Source organism: Octopus bimaculoides, chromosome 6 (genome assembly GCF_046866305.1).
Source record: "Octopus bimaculoides isolate indiv1 chromosome 6, ASM4686630v1, whole genome shotgun sequence".
Taxonomy (NCBI): Eukaryota; Metazoa; Mollusca; class Cephalopoda; order Octopoda; family Octopodidae; genus Octopus; species Octopus bimaculoides.
The window spans coordinates 118,655,240-118,680,943 of NC_142933.1; the positions used below are offsets into that span (position 1 = coordinate 118,655,240).

Sequence of the window (25,704 nt, forward strand, 5' to 3'; positions counted from 1 at the left end):
ATAAGAACTAAAACAAATAAGGGAGCCTGTCACAGCTTTTATACAACCATGGCTACAGATACACTATTTGGAACAAACTCAAGGAATCTTTGTTCTTATCTGGAAATATTAATTCTCCAATCTGCTACCACACTTAGCAGATGAAGATAATGATCAAGAGAATAAGAATTTTAAAAATAACATAAATATTTTCCTGAAACCGAAACCATGAACCAAATGTTTGATTGTCTAGGGAATATATTTTGTTGTGATTCTAAAATCATCATCTTATCCAAACTTATTACTGTCGATTTCTTAAAACAAGCAATAGAATGGCAAATATTGCAGAGCACTGCACTAAATGCATCGTGTAGCATTATTTATTTTCATTTCTCTGTTCTGAGTTCAAATCCTATGAGGCATGATTTTGCTTTTCATTACTCCTAGGTGGTTGAAAATGAAGTAAAGAACCAAGCATATGATGCAGGTGTTGATTTTTTCAAAATATTTGGCTGGAAACCAAAGTAAAAAACAAAATATAAAAATAAAAAAATCAAGAAACAAAAAAAGTAATTATTACCTAACAATAAATGTGGTTGGAACAGATCTTATAGCCAAACAAAATATAAAAGATATATGACAAAGCTGTATGATAAAACATTTGCTTCTCGACCACATGGTTCCAGGTTCACTCCCACTCTAGTGTCTTCTATATATCCCCAGGTTGACCAGAGCCTTGAGAGTAGATTTGGTAGACAGAAACTGAAAGAAGTCTGTTTTGTGTGTGTGTGTGTGTGTGTGTCGCTAGACTATATATATATATTATTTTCATTAATATCTGGCAGAAACAACAGAGTGACTCAAGGGGTGAGAGTTTCTGGCATTAATACTCATGAAGCTTTGATAAATGTTAATGTGTGAAACTCTCAGTCCTTAAGTCACTCTGTTGCTTCCTATTCCCCGATAAATATTAATAATATATATATATATATATATATATATATATATATATATATATATATATATATATATATATATATATATATATATATGCATACACACACATACATATATATACATATATATGTATATATATACATACATATACACTCACACACACACACCTATGTATATATATATTTAAATATATATATATATATATAATTATGTAGGTAGTTAGGGTAAATCCCAGCTGTTTTCTCATGAAGCACGTCTGCTTATTTCATTGTTACAATCCAATATGTAGTCTCAGTTGCTGCTGTATGCTAGTTCAAAATATATATTAAAATTGAGAATTATGAAAATATATACATATATGCATATATATATATATGCATACACACACATACATATATATACATATATATGTATATATATATACATACATATACACTCACACACACACACCTATGTATATATATATTTAAATATATATATATATATATATATATATATATATATATATAATTATGTAGGTAGTTAGGGTAAATCCCAGCTGTTTTCTCATGAAGCACGTCTGCTTATTTCATTGTTACAATCCAATATGTAGTCTCAGTTGCTGCTGTATGCTAGTTCAAAATATATATTAAAATTGAGAATTATGAAAATATATACATATATGCATATATATATATATGCATACACACACATACATATATATACATATATATGTATATATATACATACATATACACTCACACACACACACCTATGTATATATATATTTAAATATATATATATATATATATATATATATATATATATAATTATGTAGGTAGTTAGGGTAAATCCCAGCTGTTTTCTCATGAAGCACGTCTGCTTATTTCATTGTTACAATCCAATATGTAGTCTCAGTTGCTGCTGTATGCTAGTTCAAAATATATATTAAAATTGAGAATTATGAAAATATATACATATATGTGGGCAGCTGATATTTGTTTTCAGCCAATGTACAGAATATTTTTAGGTGCAGGTGTGGCCGTATGATAAGAAGCTTGCTTCCTAATCTCATGGTTTTGTGTTCAGTCCCACTGTGTGACATCATGGGAAAGTGTCTTCTGCTATAGCCTCAGGCAAATCAAAGACTTGTGAGTGGATTCGCTACACAGAAACTGAATGAAGCCTGTCATATATCTGTATATATTTATGTGTGTTTCTTTGTGTCTATGTTTGTCACCTACAGCTGCTTGACAACTAGTGTTGGGGTTTTTACATCCTCATAACTTAGAGGTTCAGGAAAGAGACCAATAGACTAAGTACTGGGCTTTAAAAATTAGTCCTGGGGTGGGGGTCGATTTGTTTGACCAAAACCCTTCAAGGTGGTGCTTCATCATGGCCACAGTCAGATGACTGAAACAAGTAAAAAAAAAGAAAAGAATATATGTGGTGCAGAAGTGGCTGTGTGGTAAGTAGCTTGCTTACCAACCACATGGTTTCGGGTTCAGTCCCACTGCGTGGCACCTTGGGCAAGTGTCTTCTACTATGGCCTCGGGCCGACCAAAGCCTTGTGAGTGGATTTGGTAGGCGGAAACTGAAAGAAGCCCATCGTATATATGTATATATATATATATATATATATATATATATATATATATATATATACATATATATATATATAATGTGTGTGTGTGTGTCTGTGTTTGTCCCCCCAACATTGCTTGACAACCGATGGTCATGTGTTTACGTACCCGTAACTTAGCGATTCGGCAAAAGACCCCGATAGAATAAGTACTAGGCTTACAAAGAATGTCCTGGGGTCGATTTGCTCGACAAAAGGCGGTGCTCCAGCATGGCCGCAGTCAAATGACTGAAACAAGTGAAAGAGTAAAGAGTAAGAGAGAGTGTATGGGTGTCCCCTTGTTCAGTGACTTAAACAAGTAAAAGATAAGCAATATAAATGATAACTTCATGCTAGAATGTTTAAAAAAGAGATAAAAAGGGAAGATATTATCAAGCATAAGTGGTCTACTGCTTCCCTGTAACAAAAAGACTTATAATTTGGAGACTGTTAAGTATGAAACACTAAATAATCTTGAGTTGTGTCACCAGAGTTGTTTGAAGTAAGTATAAGATACAGAGATCTTAGCATCACAAGTCGTTCACAGACTTTTCTTCTGACTAAGCATAAAAGTAACAAGTTTTTGGTTAAGAAGGTTGTTACATATCAACAGAAACTTTGTCTGTTGGAAGCAGGATCTTGGTGCTGCACACCGATTCTTTATTTACACCAACCCATGCCAGATATAGCATCAGTCTGCAGAAATGTCTGTCTAAAGTTAGGTTTTCTGAAATTTCTGTTTTCAGATAATGGTTAACTCAGTTCAGTATGGATGGAGATAAGCATCACCTGCTTTAAACTGTTAAGTAATCTCTCTCTCTCTATCTCTCTCTCTCTCTCTCTCTCTCTCTCTCTCTCTCTCTCTCTCTCTCTCTCTCTCTCTCTCTTCCTAGCTTTTGAGTCTCATTACATATATATATATATGTGTGTGTGTATGTGTGCATACATACACATACACATACATACTTATGTACATACATACATGCTGACATACTTGTTAAATGATGATGATGATGATGATGATGCATTCCTATATACATAGAAATGATTGTGATTTCAAAATGATTTAGAATTATGCAGGAAATGATGAAATGATGTGAAATGTCTGTTCCAACTATAATCAGATAGAGTTGTAAAAAATTCTTTACACAAGAGAATTTGAATTCCAAATTAGTCATGAAAAATATTTTAAAGACAACTTGAAAAATTAGTTTTGTTCACTAAATCAAGAAAAAATACTCATGAAAAGAAGAAACTATTTCATGTGTAAAGGAAATCTTGGAGAATTTAAAGAGATGCTGCCTTTAGTCTCCTTTCCATAACTTCCTCTCCTATCATCCTCCCACTCCTATCATGTTTCCCCACCACCACCACCACAACACTCATATTCATACATGCTTTTGGTCATTGCTTTTTCTCTCCTGTTTACAGCCATGGTTGTGTTTGCCTTGAAAGAATAGAGTATGGATTCAACTGTAGAAGAAACTCCCTAATGTAGAGTAAAAGGACTCTTTGATATAGAGTAAAGAGGGCTCCCTAATTCTGCTACCTCTGTTCTACTGTTGCCATGATAAAATGCACCTGGAACAATGTTTAAAGTAGATGGTGCAAAAAAAGGCATTCAGTCTAAGAAACCAAACTGAAAATAAATTATTAGAGCAAGAATTGGTCTTCTAACTTGTCGTGGAGTGCAATAACTCCAAGCAGGAATGGAATCAGACCAAGAAAAAATAATCTGACAGAATGGACTAAACAGAACAGGAGGACACATATGGAATAGAAGAGTCACTGAAGAGGATACAGAGATGGGTGACGAAAGATTTCCAGACAATGGCCATAGGATAAAATAAGAACAATAATAAACGAGTGAAGAATGAATAGGTAGTGCATGTGCTTATAGTGTGTGTGTTTATTGGGCAAGAAAACAAATTACCATTCCAAAATATAACTATCTGTTTGAACACAAGATTCCACATCAAGAATCTTGCAAAACAAATTCATAAATGTAAAAAAAAAAATCTGTTTTCTGTATTCTTTGCATTACTTAAGAATGATATTTAAATTATGAGATTGAAATTAAAATTTCCCCATGTATTAAATTAACTTGAGTATAACAGAACAATGTTTGAGAGATTAACTTGCCAGGCTGCTGATTACAGAGTAATTTGCTGGTGTGTTTACATCCTTACAACTTATTACAGGTACTCCAGGCTCGTCCCTAGTGTGTAAGGAAATCTTTCTTATTATGTACAATATAGGACCCAAGGTGTTCAGAGTCAATCACCTCCTTGAGTTGTGTGCCTTCATTGAACCAAATGTGATAGATGTGATTTTAAACTGCACCTAACGGTCATTGAGAATGAATGGGAAGTGTAGGAAGTGTGGTTATGCTGGAGAAATGAAATGGAATCTTTTTTTATCCCTTGTTTGGTGTGTAAGGAAAGAAACAGCCCAGGTTGTCAATGAATAAGGAATTGAGTCCAGTAAGTGAATTTGTGTATCCAGTAAACATTGTCCTAATACAATTATGTATTTATTCCTGTGAAATTGTTATGTATGTTTTCTAGTGTTTTTTTGGGGTTTGTTTTTAATATTTGATTGAGATTTTGACATCTCTCGCTTACAGTGTCTTCATAACACACTGACAGAAAAAAAAATATTGAAACAAAAACTAAAAAAACAAGACTAAAACTGTTTAAAACTTAGAAGGACTCCTTACATTTACAGGAAAGTCAGAAGGGGAATAAATAATTATGTATAAGTGAATATAAAGATCTAGTCTTTAGCAGCATGACAGTGCTAATAATAAGGTTTCTTCTATGCCACAGACCTTGAAATATTCCGTTTTGAACTAACTGGTCACTCTTTCATTCTTTTTTCTTTTCCTTTTTTTCTGGTTTTGATTTTTGTTTTTTACATGGCAGACATTTTGACACATTTTGTGAGAAATTGAGTTTTTGGATTCAAAATGTAATCATGTATTTGGCCTAGCAACAATGAAATTGAAAGTTTGGTTATTGATGGTCTGAAGATGGTGGATGGTGGAAGAGGCCAGGATAAATGTCTGGAAATAGATATAACATTGAAATGGATGGAAAGGAAGATAGATGCCATGAGATGTATGGATTCATAGAAATGGAAATAAGAATAATAAAGAAAATATAAGATTAATAGGGAAAAAATTACGATATAGATAGATAGATACAAATAATGAAGCTAAATGAATAAAAAGAACAGAAGAGACAGAGAGAAGCCTGGGATAAATGAGAGAGAGAGAGAGAGAGAAATGTGAACAGAAGTGAAACAAAAACCCTCCAATGCCTTCACTTGGAATAGCAGGAAAACAATAAAGATGACAATGAATAGATTAGACTGACAGCCAGATAAACAGACACGAATCAAAGTTGCTAAATTCATCTTTAATATTTTCACTTTTATTAGAATTATATAACAATGGTCACAAAATCAAATTATAGACTATACATATCTTAAACATTAAAGAACCACTCTCAGAAGTATCATATTTCATTCAGAGCGACTGAATGAATAGCGAACGCTATAGATACTTAGTTAAATGTTGTCACACCCATTCCTTTTCTAATATGGATTTTAGAAATCAGGGTTTCTGATAGTCATTGGATTACCAAGAGGAAAGCTGGCTGCAAAACTCTTATATCCTAATATGTGCATTGTGTGGAACTATTTGGCAACCGAGTTCCTGCAGTAGCAGTGCCTCAGATGTACAGCTGGCACTGCTTCAGAAATGGCACAGCATTGTTGCATTTAGCTGTCACTGCACTGATTAAATTTCTGCAGGTGATGTGATATGTTAATCAAATACAAATCAATTCTTGTAAGTTCTTTCTCTTGGCCAGTAAGAATGAAATATATGTACTGCGTCATATGAAATATCAGGAATTCCAGAAAGTACACCATTATCAAAAATGAGATAATTCCATCCCTGTGTCTCATGTGCACAAGCATGGAACTGAGTATATCTGGTTCCCATGCAGTAAAGATTGAAATACTAATACATAATAAACATGGGGAGGTATATGGCCTAATGGTTAGAGTGTTCAGCTCATGTTCATAATTAAGGTCCTGGATTCAATCCCTAGTCCTGGCAGTGCATTGTGTCCTTGAGCAAGGCACTTCATTTCCTGTTGCCGCAGTTTGCTCAACTGGATGCTGAGTGCAGACCTGTTTCTCCCCAATTCTCATATCTAGGATGTTCTGCTGAGTCAATGGTGAGGAGGATGGGTGAATGTCTATGCTTCTTCATCACTTAATAGGCACCTAAAGCAAAAAGTGAAAGTATAAATATATATGCAGTGGGACTGAACCTGGAACCATGTGGTCAGGAAGCAAGCTTCTCACCCATCCATGCTAGTATGGAAAATGGGCATGAAATGAAATAATATATACACATGAGTGTGTGTTTGTGTGTGTATGAGCATGTGAGGTTGTGAGAGTTTGTATGTGGCTTATTATGTTTGTGATTTAGTATTGATAATCTAAAGATAAAAGCATTTTGTGAGAGTATTTCAAATTGAAGAATTTTGTTTATTATTATTAATATTCTCAATAATAAACACCATTTCCATTAACATTTTTTTTTTCTGAAGTTTAGTAATTCCATTCACTTCTTACTATTTTTGAAACAAATACAGTTGCTTGAATTAGATTACAAAAAAGAGAAATTAAAGGAAAAAACATAAAATAATGTAGTATTTATGAAAATGGGTAAGTAAATAGCTTGCCCCCCACCCTGACCAAACATAATAAACAAATGTATAAATAAATAAGTAAATAAATACTCTGCCAAAAAATAGTGAAACCCTTAAAATGACTTCATCTTCTCTCCATTCCCACTTTTTTTTATAGAAAGAATAATTGAGAAATTTCTTTTTAAATAACAAAATACATATAATAAGTACAGTGAACAATTTTAATATAAATGGTATTTCAGGAGAAAATTTCAGTTTCTTTGCCTTTGGCAGCTCATAGAAATGATTTAAGACCAGTAATTTTTGAAAATTTTCTGGTTCTGTGAATGCTTGGTTCTGCATAACATCACATCATTACATGTGTGAGTGTGTGTGTATATATATATATATATATATATATATATATACAGTGTACTGTTCCGTGATGTTAAGGTCAACAAAAGAAGTGCTCCTTCTGGTGAGAGATAAATATTATTTAATAGACACAATACATGTTGTTTTTATGTGCTACTAATAGGTTCTTGTGCTGAGAATATGCCAAGCATTGTATCATAACATGTCTGACATCTCAGCACAGTCATCAGGCACAAACCCATATATACACATGAGTGAGTGCTAAAAAATTCCTGGCTTTGGGTAAAAGAAAATACAGGAGGATCAGGTAATTATGATTTTATTCAACATATTCCCCTCTCAGATTCACACACTTATTGCAGTGGTCCTTCAGTTTCTCTAAACCTTGTAAAAGAACTTGGAAGGTTGGGCCCCCAACCAGGCCTTTGCAATACTCTTTAAGCTAGGAACAGCACCCCCCTCATATATATATATATATATATATATATACCACTGGATTTACCTATGGATTCCTCTTAATATCCTTTTGAACTACCTTTTCGTCCATTTGATAATTTCAATTAATGCAGTTTTGACTGTACATAACTTTCTCATTGATTCCAAACACCAAAATACAATTTCATACAATGTCATGTGAGCATATTTATGTTTTATATTTTATATTGTATCTACATATTTTTATTTACGTATATTTTTATGAAGTGTTCTGATGTTGGGAAATATATTGATGAAATGGACTCTGACTCCTGAAATTTGTTCTCTTTCTATTAATCTCTATATTTCATGTTGCTCTATTAATTAGAGTGCTAATTTGTTGTTCTGTACAGGGAGTTATTCTCCTTTCTATCTGATGATATATATATATATATATATATATATATATTATATATATATCAGCAGCATTTCCATGGATGAAGAGGTTTAGTTCCATATGAATGAGAACATAAAGAAATGGGTTTGGAACCAGAGATGAAAATGCACATGAGTCTTAAAATGAATTTTAGCTTTCCCTTTTTTTTTTTTCTACAGTTTATTAATTTATTAAAATCCTGTGCAAGATTCAACAATCTTTTTGTTTTTCAATTGTAAATGAAAAAAAAAAAGAAAAAATAGATGAAAATTGAAAGGAAAGAGAGTGCATCAGAAAATGTTTCATAGCAATAAAAGAAGCTGAAAAATCAAATGTTCAATAAATTTCACAGCAAAATTACTTGATGAAAATTCAAATGTTCAGTAAGTTTCACAGCAATAAGAAATGGTGAAAGTTGAAATGTTTGAGATGTTTTTACATAGCAATAATACATGATAGAAATTTGAGAACTCAATAAGTTTCATAGCAATAAATTATGTTAGCAATTAGATATGATGAAGATTTTGAGGTATATGAAAAAGTTTTTTAATTTTTTGTTAGCTCTGTCATATAGTGTGAGGAAGAATTGCTCATCGTTTGCTTTACTCATTCAATTAAGGAACTTGGACTATCTTTTCAACTAATATTGTTGTATATTTGTAGGTTTTAAGATATATATATTCAAGTTTTGACTGGATACCTACTGATGACATAATTTGTTTTTGTCTGCTTGTGACTCAGCTTTCTATTTGGCTGACTGCATGGGGATACCATTTGTTTATCATCCATTCTAGTCACTTGTTATTGTTCTGGTTGGTTAACTGTCTGTGGATGTTAGTTGTTTATCAAATGTTCTGGTCACTTGCTTTTGGCTGACAGTAGTCTAAAGTTCCCATTGGCTGACTCTCTTAAGACATCACTTGTTTCTCTGATGTTCCAGTTGTTCTTTTCTTTTTACTCAGAATCTAATTTTAACCAAAAGCATAATCTTGTTGGTCATTCTTTGGGTGATGTCAGTAAAGAGTGTCAAAAAAATGTAATTACATAGTTGTTTGAAGTTAGGGCTTCGTATTCTGGAGGAAGCCCATTACCTCAACAATTTTATTTTATTATTTTTGTTGTTTCTAGTTGTGTAGTAGAGTAAAAATATACTGTGTTTTTTTTTTTTATAATGTTATAAAATATTTAATGTAGGTCTATAGTTCTTAATAAACATATTTTCTTTATCTATTTGGAATTGAACTGAGATGTTCCTAGTACAGAGAAACAAAGGGAAAATTTGGTATTTGGGTCATTTGTTGGGTGAAGATCCAGATGTTTGTTAATGGATATTTTTCTGGTACTAACATTTGTATCTGTTGATGGTGGAATGTCATTCCATGCCTCAGAGTTAATCCTGTTTGTGCTACATAGTCTTCATTATACACATTTGATAACATAAATTTCTTGATGAGCAAGTGAAATTACTTTTTATGGTAAACGTTTTCCCTGATTAAAATCATGTTGAGCTCCCAATGATGATAACACAAACTCTGCAGCTAGGGTAGTTACACTTTTCAAAGAACAGTATTGTATATTATTTTACTTTATATTTACAATACTTATATCTTATCAAGTTAATGAAACTTGTTCTTCACTCAAATTATGATTTTTATATCTACCTATTTCTCTCATTTCTACTAAATTCAAAATATGAATGATGATACTGATGCATACTGGAAGTTTTAATGAGTATTGTAAGGTGCTATGGTAATTTAAAATGTGATAATCAGATATCTGGAAAATTCAATTATTTGCTAATCCTCTGGCACCCATGGTGCCAGATACATACATATGTATGTATATATATATATATATATATATATATATATATATATGTATATGTATGTATATGTATATGTATGTATATGTATATGTATGTATGTATATGTATGTATGTATATGTATGTATGTATGTATGTATATGTATGTATGTATGTATATGTATGTATGTATATATATTTATGTATGTATGTATGTATATATATATATATATAGATAGATTGATAGATAGATAGATATGCATACATATGCATGTACATATGAACATTTATATATAACTACCTATGTATGTATAAGTGTATATATCTATAGACATATATATATTTATGCATATTTATGTGTGTTTGTGCGTGCGTGTGTTTATAAATCTATTTTTTTAAAAGATTGCATGTATGAACATATGCTCTTGTCCATATGTATTTAGACTCCCAGACACACATAAATACTTATATATATATATATATATATATATATATATATACACACACACACATACCGACATATATTTGCATACATCCTTCTCATCCAATTTACTTTGTATTATTACAGTAGAGTCTGAGTCATTGTCAGTAATCCATTGTCAGATAATCCACTAATATAATTCTAGTGGGGGGTTTTGTAGACTTTTTCAAAACTTAAAACAAATACAAATAAACACATAACACACAAACACACATACATACACACAAATATATGCGCATATATATTTCTTATACAGATATATTCACAAATATGCACATACACACTCACACATGTATGCACATGCACACACCCACCCATTATATATACAATTATACATACACAATACTTCATAGACAAATATACTCACACAAACATTATATATAGGCAAATATATGCATCCACGTATTTTATACTCAAATATATTTACACACACACACACATACAGGTACACATCGTACATAGACACATATAAACACAATATCTATATAGAAATATTATTACATACATACACACATACACATTATATACACAAATGTACGCACATAAATATATTTAATATACATACATATTTACATGCAACACACACACACACATGCACACACTCACTCTCTCTCACACACACACACACACTCTCTCACACACACACACTCTCTCTCACACACACACTCTCTCTCTCACACACACGCTCTCTCTCTCACGCACACACACACTCTCTCTCTCTCTCTCTCTCTCTCTCTCTCTCTCTCTCTCTCTCTCTCTCTCTCACACACACACACTCTCTCTTTCTCACACACACACATACATACATACACGTAACAGCTAATGGAATTTCCATGAACACAAGTTTGTAAGATTGAAGGGTTGTTGTTGTTGTTGTGTGTGTGTGAGAGTGTGTGTGTGTGTGCGCGCGCGTGTGTGTGTGTGTGTGTGTGTGTGTGTGTGTGTGTGTGTGTCTTTGTACACACATGTGGGCTTGGGTTTTCTTTTCTGTCTTTACTTGAAAATATCGATTTGAAATTCACGACAGTGCTGTCATGAAGATCTACATTTTTATCGGATGCCATGTGTTAGCTTTTCTCTCCGAGGGAGGCAAGCTAAATTGATATTTATAAACTACAGCTCTCACATTTTCACCTTGTCTCATATACATAGTTGGATGGAAGCTACTTCCATTCATCCTATTATAATTACATTAGAGAACTAAAGGAGGTAGTGGTGATGGTGGTGTTTGGGGTTGGTAGATGTAGGGGGAGGTATGCACCAGTGGCGTGAGAAAGATACACTGGGACAGATATAAGTATATCTTTTATCATTTATCTTTCACTTGTTTCAGTCATTGGACAGAGCCATGCTGGAGCACCACCTTGAAAGGTTTTAGTTGAACAAATTTGCCCCAGTACTTACTTTTTTTTAAAGTCTAGTATTTATTCTATCAATCTCTTTTGTTGAACCACAAAGTTACACTGATGTAAACAAACCAACACTGGTTGTCAAGCAGAGGTAGGGGATAAACACATGCACACACACACACACACACACACACACACGACTATTTTCAGTTTTTTGTTCCAAATCAACTCACAAGACTTTGGTCAGCCTGGGGCTATAATAGAAAACACTTGCCTATGGTGCCATGCAGTGGGACTAAATCTGGAACCATGTGATTGGGAAGCAAACTTCTTTCCACACAGCAATGCTTGTATCTATGTTTTTTAATAGTAATAATGGTGTCACATTTTGGCTCAAAGCCAGTAATTTTAAGGGAAGCAGGTAAGTCTATTTCCCGACTCCCAGTGTTCCACTGGTGCTTATTTTATCAACCCCAAAAGGATGAAAGATAAAGTTGACCTTGGCAGCATTTGAACTTGAAACATAAAGAGCTAGAAGAAATACCTTAAGTATTTTTTCTAATGGACAAAAAATTCTACTAATTCACTACCTCAGGGGATAAATTAATGATGATAACAATTAACTAAGATTACCGAGTATACCTAAGTAAATCCACCCCAATACTTGAGGAGTATACATACAACATGTATAAGTGCAGGCATGGCTGTATGATAAGAAGCTTGCTTCCCAACCACATGGATCATGGTTCAGTCCCACTGTGTGGCACTGTGGTGATGGTAGTGGGAGGCCATTCTGACTGGTTTGGATTTCATTTGGGTCAACACTATCAAGTCTGCTACCCATCAGTGTCTGTAGACAGACAAGTGCGAAGTAGTCTTTGTAGTGTTTATTACTATAAAAGATTTCACTAAACTTAAAAATCTGATTTGCATAGTGATCGCTTTACTCTGAGCTTGCAGGCTCATGAAGCTGTAACTTATCTGGATTTCCAAGCAGTTTATGCCTTTAGCATTTAAACTGCCCATATCTGGAACGAATATTTTACTTGCCTTTATGTTCAAACGGGCCACACCTAGCTTCTCATACCTAGACATTATTGAAATGTTGAAGCAGTGAGATAATGCATGATTAATTCAAAGCAATGGGAGTCAATGAATAGTACATTTGGCAGAATAATCTGAATGCTAAAGCATTAACCCTTTAGCATTTAGACCAGCCATATCCAGCCCAAATAGGATACCTGTTTTACATTCACACTGGCCAAATCCAGCCCAAGTATGATACCTGTTTTACATTCACACTGGCCAAATCCAGCCCCTCATACCTGTCATACAATATCATTCTGAAAATAAACAATTACATCATTGAAATCTCAAAGCTTCATGATAATACATAATGAATTCAAAACAGTATGGATAAATAAGTAGTACATTTGACAGAGTAATCTAAATGCTAAAGCATTAAATGACTGACAGCACAAGACTCTCCACTGAATGGGATGCCAATGCATCACAGAATTGACTTCAAGTGTTACTGAGTTTCATTTTCAGCCAAGTAGATTGCAGTAACATGATATGAAATGCTTTGCTCAAGGACACAGCATATTGTTCAATTGAAGAATTAAGTTGACCCAATAAACACGAACCCAACACTAACCACCTGCACGACGCATGCCATTTGGAGCATATTTTGGAAAGAACATGACTTTTATACAAAGGGAAAATCCTATTTTCTACTTAAAGGAGAGTTTGTGTATTTCATTAAAAGCTTAATTTCTTCAATCATTAATCTAAATTTTATATTGCCAATTATTTAAAGAAGAGAAATAGCATAACAATATATAAGCAAAAATGTTTGGATGTACATTGAGATGATTAGGTATTCAGTTTTGATTGGGTCCAAAAAAAAAAGCCTTTAAAATGCATTCGAATTTAGATAATGTGTGATGGATTTTATAATGGTCTTTTGGCTACTCATCAAATTTCAATACTCAATCATATCATTTTGATCTGTTAATGAATATTTTTACTTATATATTGTCATGCTACTTCTTTTCTTCGGAATACTCAATAACATGAAGCCCAGTGTAACTATTGAAGGAGCTCTAAGTTTTAATAATAATAATCCTTTCTACTATAGACACAAGGCCTGCAATTTTGGGAAAGGGGCTAGTCGATTACATTGACCTCAGTATGAAACTGGCACTTATTTCATCGACCCTGAAAGGATGAAAGGTAAAGTTGACCATGGCAGAGTTTGAACTTAGAGCGTAAAGACGGATAAAATGCTGCTCAGCATTTTTCCTGGCATGCTGACAATTCTGCCAGCTTGCTAAATAATAATGATGATGATGAGGAGGAGACGAAGAAGAAATTTTTTACTAAAGACTGAAGAGATCTAATAAGACCAAAACATGGCCAGAGTTGTCAATACACCCTACCAAGATCAACATCCCTTCCCCCTGCATTGCCCACATTTTATTTATTAATTAATTTTAATTAATTATAATTCTGTGGATGTTTCCCTGCTTTTTTTAAAATTAGAATTTCTAATTAAACTAATGATAATTCCATGACACTATGAAAGAGATTTCAGTTGATTACAAACCCTTGGCTTATTACATTAATTATATTTACACCTATCTTACATCTATTAGTCAAGTTTGAAAAGATTACTGAATTTTCCCACGTTGATTAGTAAACATATTAGTAACGTTAGCTGCTTTATAATTAAATTTGATGCTGCTTGAAAAAACACTTGGTATTATCATAGTCTTGAAGTAAATTTCATTTATCTTACTAAAAGATAAAAGTCAATGATTGGACATTCATGCTGGCTGCAAATAAATTTAGCAATTACTGACCCCCCACAAAAATAGAGGATAGCTTATCTGTGGATTATTTCAAATTTGGCACCAGTCTATGTAAACTGATAAATTCATCCAACATGTGAGTGCTTCTGTTGGTAAACAAGTAACGAGTAATTATGTAGTTTAGAACAATTATTTTGCAGCCTTTGGACTCTGAGTGTTCAGAGTTATTTTCAAGGATTTTAATTGGTCATTTTGAAGTCTGAATAGATTTCCAATCTGGTACTTGTTTTATTTATCATGTCATTTGGCTCAGTTATCTTTTGACACAGAGAGATGCAATTCAACACAGTCTTACTTGTGTATACACACACAAACATAAGTATATTTGTGGTGTAGTGTGTGTGTGTGTGTGTGTGTGTATAAAAATATGTAAGTGTAAATATAGTGGATATATACAGTACTTGTTATAAAAGGTGGAGTATATTATATTATATATGCAGAACTGTCAAAAGGTGGAGTATATTATATTATATATGCAGAACTGTCTTCTCATATTTCTTGACTTTAAATTTCATATTCCACATATTTGATACTCAGCAGATACATACTTGCATGAGTCTATGCATATGTGTATGCATGTATATACATACATACACATATATATATATGTATGTATGTATGTATAGTAATGATTTTAAATATTCGAGTAGACACCTTGTAGTGTGCTGTTTAAAGCTCATCCTCAGCATCTGTAAAGTATGGCTGTATGATGAGTCGAAATAATTGTTGCGGTTTTAAATAGAGTTTCATGAATTCCATTTCCTGTCTCTCATCATTGCTCTCAGTTGTGGTCACCACACAGTGTTAAGCGGACAGCAGAACTCGAGGCAATTCAGCGGCACTATACAAAAAAGATCGCCACAGTCCAACAGATGAACTACAGGGAGCGACTGAAGGCACTAGGTCTCTACTCCCTGGAGCACAGGTGGGAGAGATATGTAATAATATACATATGGAAAATACTGGAAGGACTGGTGCCGAACTTTGGCATCAAGTACTACAGGAATGCCCGCACGGGTCGCCACTGCATGATGCCAAAGGTACCGTCCACTGCATCTCACATAAGAACGAGATACTGCAGCAGCCTCGGTTTCAGAGGACCTCAGCTCTTCAATGCCCTGCCAAAACATTTGAGAGACATGCAAGACATGGATGCGGAGGTCTTCAAGACAAACCTTGACACTTTCCTCTCCACAATACCAGACGAACCAATGGCTCGTAATGAGACGCAGTTTAGGGCAGGTATGTCAAATTCTCTTATACACCAGATGTGCCATCAAAACTCTTGATCGGACCATGTCAGGTGGGGGAGAAGAGCCATGCAAGGAACGTGAAAATCAAGGTGGTGCACCAGCATGACCGCAGCCACTTGGCTGAAGCACATAAATAAAAAAATTTTAAAATTATATATATATATATATATATATATATATAATTAATGAATTAAAAGCAGTTCTAGTGATGTAAATATTATCGGTCGCACATACTTAGTGTATATGCTACCGTGTATATGATAATGTTCATATATATATGTCATCATCATCATCATCATCACATTTAGTGTCTGCTTTCCATGCTGACATGGGTTAGACAGTCTGACTGGAATTGGTAAACTGGAGAGCTGCACCAAGTTCCAGTCTGGTTTGGCAGGGTTTCTATGGCTGGATACTCTTCTTCATGCTATATATATATATATATATATATGAAAATGAAAAAAAGCCAGAATGCTGAACTGGAAGCATGATTTAATAAAGATTTTTTCTAACCGGTTTTCATTGCGATGAAGCAAATTATCAAGAAGAAGGAGAATGAAAATGTGGTGAATGCTTCGATGTTATTGGGGTTATGGGTGGAGATGTATGGAAGTATTTTGGGGTTGGGTGTGTTATTATGTTGGTTGGTTTTTAGTGTTTTTGTCAAGTTCCTTGGCACGTTTTATTCCAAGATATTTGGATGATTGTTTCATCATATGGAATGAACCCTATGAAAAACTTCTAGAATTCAAATCCATTCTTAATAACATACATCCCAACATTCAATTCACTATGGAATTCAGCAAACATCATCTCCCTTTTCTTGATCTCTTAATCATAAAAACACCTAATAACCAAATCACAACTGACATCTACCACAAACCTACAGACTCACAACAATACCTCCTTTTTAGCTCATGCCACCCAAAACACACCAAGATAAATATCCCCTTTAATTTAGCTAAAAGAATTTGCACCATTGTCTCTGACCCAACCACTCGAGAAATACGCTTACAAGATCTCAAAAAAACACTGTTACAACGCCAATATCCCTCCACACTCATAGATCTTGGAATAAAACGTGCCAAGGAACTTGACAAAAACACACTAAAAACCAACCAACATAATAACACACCCAACCCCAAAATACTTCCATACATCTCCACCCATAACCCCAATAACATCGAAGCATTCACCACAATTAAACAAAACCTCCCCTTACTTACCACAGACCCGAAAATGAACAATATCATTAATACACACAAAGTCCTTAAATGCAAAAGGCAACACAAATCTTTGAAAACATTATTAACCAATTCCAAACTACATACACCACTTCCACCCCCATCAGTTAAAAAATGTGCACGCCCTAATTGTGGCACCTGCCCCTACCTACTTGAAGGCTCTGAATTTACCTTCAAACGAGGAACAAAGTTTAAAATTAAAACCAATTTCTCTTGTTCCTCGGGTAACCTCATTTATGTCCTTACTTGCGCAGGTTGCCAAAACTTTTATATCGGACAGACGAGCCTCCCATTACGTAGAAGAGTAGCTGTCCATAAGGAACAAATAAACCTCCCTCAATACCGCCAAATTCCACTCAGTGGCCACATAGACTCTTGCGCCAGAAACAAAAACCCTAAATTCATTATATTCCCTTTCTATCAATGTAAAGACAGAATCTCCACACAAGAAAGAATCAACAAGGAGAATCTTTTCATAGAGAAATTCCAACCATTTCTTAACACACACACCCATCAGTGACCTTATTTCTCTATGAACAGACACAAACTTCCTGTTGGAAAAAAAGAGTTCATAACTCTAACTAAAAACACTTGTCTCCCCTTACACACACTTCCTGTTTTGACACCACATTTCCTGCTTAACACAAACTTTTAACCCTCTTTTTAAACCTAACAAAACTCTCAACTCTCATGCATCCTTATTTTTCCTACCAATTTATACATGAACTACTATTGAACTACAAAAGCTCAAAGACAATTTAATGTATGGGTATATTTATATTTTTATATATTATTGTTTTATATATTATTTTCTTCATTTTGTACTTTTTTGTACTTCTTTGTAAAAAAACATTTTCATTCTCCTTCTTCTTGATAATTTGCTTCATTGCAATGAAAACCGGTTAGAAAAAATCTTTATTAAATTATGCTTCCAGTTCAGCATTCTGGCTTTTTTTCATTTTCCTATTATTTCTCCACGTGCGGTTAACACAACCCCACTATTTGCTGACTTATATATATATATATATATATATATATATATTCCCTCAACAATTCCACGCTTGATAGGTCCATTCACTTCTGGGTCTTATTGGCTTGACTGCCAATTAAATACCACAGGAAGATCTTAGTGCCTGATACAGGATATATTATAATCCCAAAGATAATGTATGAGTCATAAGTCTTCAAGCTGCAATGCCTACATATTTTATCAGGTCCTTCTGATGAGTGGTCATCATGTTATCATCCAATCAGGCAATGTGAAACTTAAGTAATTTGTTTATTAGTCCTCTTAAATTTCTGCACATTGTGCCTGTGCATATATACATACATACATATGATATTCAAAATGGATATCAAATATTTGTTATCACATGCTACATGTGATAAGTATATTAAGGCTGGTTTGTTTCACCCAGATCAATCTTGATTGTGTAGACCCATAATTAACGGTATTCTGATCATTCACAGCTGACTAGACTTGAACAACTTGAGATAAAGCACCAGGATCGAGGGTATAGCACATTTCCCAGTCAAGGAATTGAACCCCCGAATTTATAATTGTGAACCAAACACTCTATTCATTTGGACATATGTTGATTTATCATACTTTCTGTTAACTTATTTCATATTATATAAGGTCACTTTTTTATCAACCATTCTGTATGGTAGTGTTGGTGTTGGTGTTGGTGAATGTTTTGGTGGTGCTGGTACTGGTTCTAGTATGTGTTGCCAAGCCATACTTGCTCATGAGTGAAAGCTGACCTTATTTGTACTTCCTCTTTTAATACAGCAGAGTATGATTTCAGCTGAGACTCGGCTGCTATTTCTACCAAGTCAAGCAACAACACAAGAACTCCCTTGTTGGCTTGTAATAAATTGTCATGCTCACAGTTAGAATACTGATCACCAAATTCCTTTAAACAGCTACCTCTGTTCTCTAAGTCTATTCAAGAACTTTACTGCTAACTGTGAATCCTGCTGATCAATGAATTAATACAAAGGAAACAGCATCAATATTCAAAGAATAGAAATTTGAATATTTATTTTCTGATGATTTAACTATAAATCACATTCGAAGCGCTGCTGAACATTCCGATTTGAAAAGCCAAAAGCAATCTCCTGCAAATGTTTCTACTGAACGCAAAAGGAAGAGCTGAAGCTGTATAAGTAGCCAAATGTCTACCAAGAGAAGCACCAGCGATTAGATGAGCGACATAAAACAAGTTATTACTATCTGTTCTATAAATGACATCAAAGATAGGGTGGATGAGTTTTGGGAAAGGTATTTCTATCAGACTATATCTAAATAACATCTATATGAGAAATGCAGTTGGCATGCCGAGGTTGTTGTTTGCCCATTCGTTTTAGATTATTGATACCGTCCTTACAAATATGCTTATAGATTCACATAGAGTAATCTCTGTCTTTATGTGTGAGTGTGTGTGTGTGTGTGTGTGTGTGTGTGTGTGTGTGAGTGTGTGTGTGTATGAATATAAATGAATGTAGTCTGTGCACACACATATATCTATGTATATATATGTGTTCACATGAATATAATATATACCTCTGTGTTTGTGTGTATGTATGTGTATATACATATGCATGTGTGTGTGTGTATATATGTATATATATATATATATATATATATATATATATATGTACACACGCACACACAAATTTATGTGCATGTATATAAACGTGTGTGTATATAAACATATGTGCATATATGTACCCGTTCATGTGTGAAGCTGTGAAGCTATTATTCTTAGAATACCAAACCTGAAAAAAGTTTCCTGATGAAAGCTTTCAACCATTTAATGGAAAGCATGAACATTTATTTGAATGTTAATTTCTAATGTGAAATACTTATGTGACTTGTGATGCTTGACCAGAAATTTGAGGGCAGTTATTTTGGTGTGGTACTAATGAAGTTTTTGAAAATTTTATGTAATGTTGTTTAGCTCCAAACCAGCTCTGATCAAACAGACCTGTGATCAAAGGTGCTCCACTTGTGATCGTTCTCTCTCCTCTTTTTTTTTTAAATCCCAGTGTATCCAGGAACACATTATGCAATGTGCTCTCATTCTCCCACATATTTTTTCTTTTAAAGATGGTTGCATACAATATGAGAGAAATTTGGCTGCTATTTCTAGTCAATTGAGTAATGACATAGAGGTTCTGTCGTTGATGTAAAGTTTACATAAATTTCCAAATGCCATTTGCATAAATAAACTTCCAAACTTTCATGTAAAGTTTATTTTTATATCTTGGCATTTGGAAATGTGTGTGAGTGTGTGTGTGTGTGTGTGTGTGTGTGTGTGTGTGTGTGTGTGTGTTGGTATCATTGTGTGTACTCGTGTCTTGTGTATGTATCTATTGTTAAGAGGAAATGTGTGTATTTGTGAGTGTGTGAGTGCACTTATCGCTAAGAGGAAGTGCTGTGTGTGTGTGTGTGTGTGTGTGTGTGTATGTGTGTGTCTATATGTGCTTTGTTACGAGGAAATATTTGGTAAAGATTTCATCTCTTCTATTTTCATATTGTGCCACTTGATCTATGAATGACCTCATGCCGCTGTGGCTGCTGGTATTATCCTAACTAGCTTCACAGTTGCAGCTGTCTGACATGAACGCTGCCAATAAAATGGTTAAACGCAATGCATTGGTCTTGTATCCTGGCAAGTCCATGTTCATTCGATCTATTTTATGAACCATGTTGTGTTGTTGCTACTGTTTAGCTCCATGTTAGTTTCAACTGAGCAGGCCGATACTCAAAGGCATTCCAGATGTGAGCATCTCATTTATTTTGTATATCAAGAACAATATTATCCATTGTGACTCTCCTAGCTTTCAGTCTGGTTTTAGAACTATGTTGTCTTTGGTGTTAGTGTTGTTGCTGTTCTTCGGGACAAGGTTAGCCCTGATTAAGTAGACCTATGATCAGAGGCATTCCGGTTGTGGCCATCTCATCTTTTTGTACACCATGCGCTATGTTGTTCAATGTGTTTTGTCTCTTTCCCCTTTTAATCAGTAGGTTTTGAATTGAAGGCATGTCGCTTTGTGGATAAGGTGTTAGGTTTACAACTATAAGGTTGTGGGTTCAGTTCTCAGACAGTGCCTTGTGTTTTGAGTAACAGTTTCAGCAATTGTGAGCTGTGTGTGTGTGTATGTGTGTGTGTGTGGTAAGAAGCTTGCTTCCCAATCATATGGTTCTGGGTTCAGTCCTACTATGTGGCACCTTGGGCAAGTGTCTTCCACTATAACCTTGGACCGACCAAAGCCTTGTGAGTGGATTTGGGAGACAGAAACTGAAAGGAAGAAACCTGTCATATATATATATATATATATATATATATATATATATATATATATATATATATATATATATATTTATTTATGCATATATACACACATACATGTATATGCCTACATGTTTGTATGTATGTATATATCTATGTGTGTGTCTGTATTTGTTCACCCATCCCTCCTTGACAACTGGTGTTGGTGTGTTTACGTCCCTGTAACTTAGTGGTTTGGCAAAAGAGACCGATAGGATAATTACTAGGCTTAAAAAAAGTCCTGGAGTGAATTTGTTCAATTAAAATCCTTCAAGGCGGTGCTCCAGCTTGGCCATAGTCAAAGGACTGAAACAAATAAAAGTAAAAACAAAACATAGTGTATCTTGGACAAACAATTCTGTATGTTCTTCCTTTGTTGAAATGGTTGTCTGAAATCAGAAGGAAATGTTGTCTGCTGTTTCTCACAGGTTCAAATGGCTGCAAAGAAGTTCTATTAGCTTAAGGTGAGAAAGTAATTTTGTATGAAAGTAGGTTGACAGTGGCATGCTCTGGAGATCAGAGATAATTATGATAAAACTAAAAAAAGGTAGAATAGGAAGCTACATCATAAAATGTATTGAAAATATAACAATTTCTTTTAATGTTGGTTCTTTGTTGCGATACAAAAATAATTTGTTTGTTTGTTTTAGATATTTGATAGATTATCAATGTCTTTTGTGCATAAGTGTGTTGTTAATCTCCAGGTAAACAAATAAATAACATTTCCATATCGCTAGAAGTTGAATTACAGCAAATGGATACTTTGCGTCCATTAGTAAAAGAGATTAGCATTGATCTTAATCACAAAAGATAAAGCCATATCTAAAACCCTTGTCTGCAAATGAATGGCAGTAACTTTGTTTGATACTGTAGGGAAAAATAAATAACTAAATGAATAAAGTCTATAAATGAAAGTAGTTTTGCTCTTTAAGAATTTTGGGTTAAGATCTTCAATGTAAATGTTCTAATAGAAATTACTTTTACCAGAAAACTAAATACATTTTTATCATCATCATCATCATCGTTGTTGTTGTTGTTATCATCATCATTGCCATCATTACCACCACCACTTACCCCACCACCACTTATTGTAAAACATTACAAAAACAGTGTCATTCTCTTGTAATCATCCATGAAATTATACTTGGCCATTGTTCTGTTCATGTGTGAAAGACTTGGAGAAATCATCATCATCATCATCATCATCGTTTAACGTCCGCTTTCCATGCTAGCATGGGTTGGACGATTTGACTGAGGACTGGTGAAACCGGATGGCAACACCAGGCTCCAATCTGATTTGGCAGAGTTTCTACAGCTGGATGCCCTTCCTAACGCCAACCACTCAGAGAGTGTAGTGCAAGCATAAAAAAATAATCATTAAAACAATGATGATGGTGATGATGAATGATATGTATATATACATGTGTGTGCATGTTTGTTTGTGTGTGTGTGTGTGTGTGTGTGTGTGTGTGTGTGAGAGAGAGAGAGAGACTGAGCACAGATTACTTTTGTTTTGACATGTGCATGTTGATTACAAATAAAGATCACCATTCATAGAAATGGTGTCATTTGTTTGTCATCTGCCATGAAAGTATATCCAGACTTTGTTGTTCAGTAGATGAGAAAAATATGATCTTGTTTGGAAACAGGTGGAAGTTGGCCACAAGAACAATGGCTGTTTAAAATATATACTTCAACAAAGCCACGTCTGATCCATACAAACATGGAAAAGTGACTTAAAACAATAATGACAAAGGCATCAATGATGAAAATGTGATGGTGATTTGTAGTCTATGTTTATGTCTGTGGTTACACCAGTCTTTAAAAATAGAATAGTGTTGTTTATCTCGTATCTTTTGATGATTGCTAGTAACCTTCCACTAAAATAAGTATCAGACATTTTATACCAGACTTGACTCCAGTGCTGGGTTTGAAATGCATGCAGCCCAACAACCAAAAAGGTTATTGGCCCTTTTTGTCACTGGCTGACAGTATTGCAAAGACAGTTACTTAACTACCTCTACTGTGCCTCCGCTGTTTCCAAAAGCAGGTGCCTAGATCTAAGTACATTTACCATTTCTTCAATCATGGATATGCCACAAACGAAAAGCAAGTCAGTGCATTCAAAGCATCTATGGAACCACAGGGGATGCCAGGTATTGGTTAAGTAAAACTGCATATCTGTCGTAGGGTGCCTCACACCAGATTTTCTTACTCCCTTTGCCTTTTCTAAATGCTCAATAAATTACCACACAAGGCAGCAGAGGTTTATTTGTATATTGGGCAGGGTTTGTGCGGAGCCAGCTCCACTCTCTTAACCACCAAACTTGTATTGGTTTGGTGCAACAAGTACCAGGAGTCCAGTAATCAGAATAAAGGATTTGTATGGAGTTACTTTTTCTTAGATGAGCAGCTAAAGTGCTGAAGGGCCTTACCTGCCCTAATTCTATTGGTATGTCTGTGAGGTAGAAACGAGTTTTGATGTCACTGGTGCCAAGCTGTATCAGTCTTTGCCTTTCCCTTGGATAACATCGTTGGCATAGAGAGAGGAGGCTGGTATGCATGGGCGACTGCTGGTCTTCCATAAACAACCTTGCCCAGACCTGTGCCTTGGAGGGGAACTTTCTAGGTGCAACCCCGTGATTCTTGCTTGACCCTAGTGGGGGGGGTGTCATGTTAACCTTTTCCCAAAAGAGTAGAAGTAAATAAAAGAATATATATTACATTGACATTTTTTGTGCCACAGTTGTATGTTTATTTATGTTTATTTCTATCAAAATGACAAAAGGGAATAATTAAAATTTATTTCAATTTCAGAGTTGTCTCCCATGCTGTTCTTGACAAGAATTAATCATTAAGGTAATGACTTCGTTTTCTTTTCAATATTGATGTAATTGTAATTGATAGAGTATCTGTTTTATATGCTTGCACTAACTTAAATACTTAGATCAATTTCAACTAATACAACTGTTAAGTGGGTATTGATATATATTTTATGCTTCAAAGAACAATTTCATAATTTGATTGCATGTTTAATTATATTAGTTTCAACATTTTATGTTATACAGATTCAACATCTAATTTAATTATTTCAGCATATCTTTTGAAATGATATATTAATTAATATTAGATTTAAATGATAATTTCTGATTATTCCATTGTATGAGGAAGAATATGATTTTTCATTGATATCAATCAATTACATACGTTGATAATAAATATTAGTATTTTGACAATTTTCTGTATGGTTGCACAAGGTTTCTTTGTTGTAAGTTTACATTAACCAACAAATACATGGCTTCTACAAATGGAATGAAGACAACCCATCTTTGAAGTATTTTCCTGCAGGGGTTCACCATTAGATTGTTAGGGGATTCAAACTAAGGATAAAAGGTTCTGAGAGGTTCTTGTTATTCTTGTAGTTTAGCCCCATGTCAGATTTGAGACCAATAAAAAAAAGTCTTGGGGTTGAGTTGTTTGACTAAAACCCTTCAAGCAGTGCTCCAGCATGGCTGCAGTCAAATGACTGAAACAAGTCAAAGAATTTAATTTTATACAATCTCTGATATAATTATAAAATTATAACAGAATTTTTTAGGCATCAAATGGCTGTGAGGGTCCACCCAAGTAAAATAGGAATCAAAAGTTCCATCGGTAAAAAATGGTTGAGAAACACTGCTGTATGCAAATTAAAAATGCCATAAGCCCTAATGAAGCCCTAATGAATTCCACAAAGCAAAACCATTGAGCAATTTTCCCTGTCTGCATCAACATCTGTGCTGCCCCCACCAAACTCAGTTCTTGTCTCCATTTATCATTTATTCTTATCACAAGTTTTCCATACATTTCATTCTTGAAACTCAAACCTTACTCTCTATATGGGGTTCTTTTATGCTGT

The 25,704-nt window shown here is 34.2% G+C and overlaps 1 protein-coding gene across 6 annotated transcripts in view; it reads left to right on the forward strand.

Moving 5' to 3' along the window:
- LOC106881073 (organic cation transporter protein) overlaps window positions 1-25,704 on the forward strand; it is a 322,600-nt gene that overhangs the window by 107,444 nt on the left and 189,452 nt on the right. For 5 of the 6 annotated variants that reach the window (XM_052968537.2, XM_052968543.2, XM_052968540.2 and 2 more), the window contains one exon: window positions 24,624-24,665. The gene's annotated coding sequence lies outside the window, so the exon portion shown is untranslated. Of the gene's footprint in view, window positions 1-3,287; window positions 3,338-24,623; window positions 24,666-25,704 lie in introns of those variants that run through there. The other variant, XM_052968539.2, reaches the window with a different exon arrangement.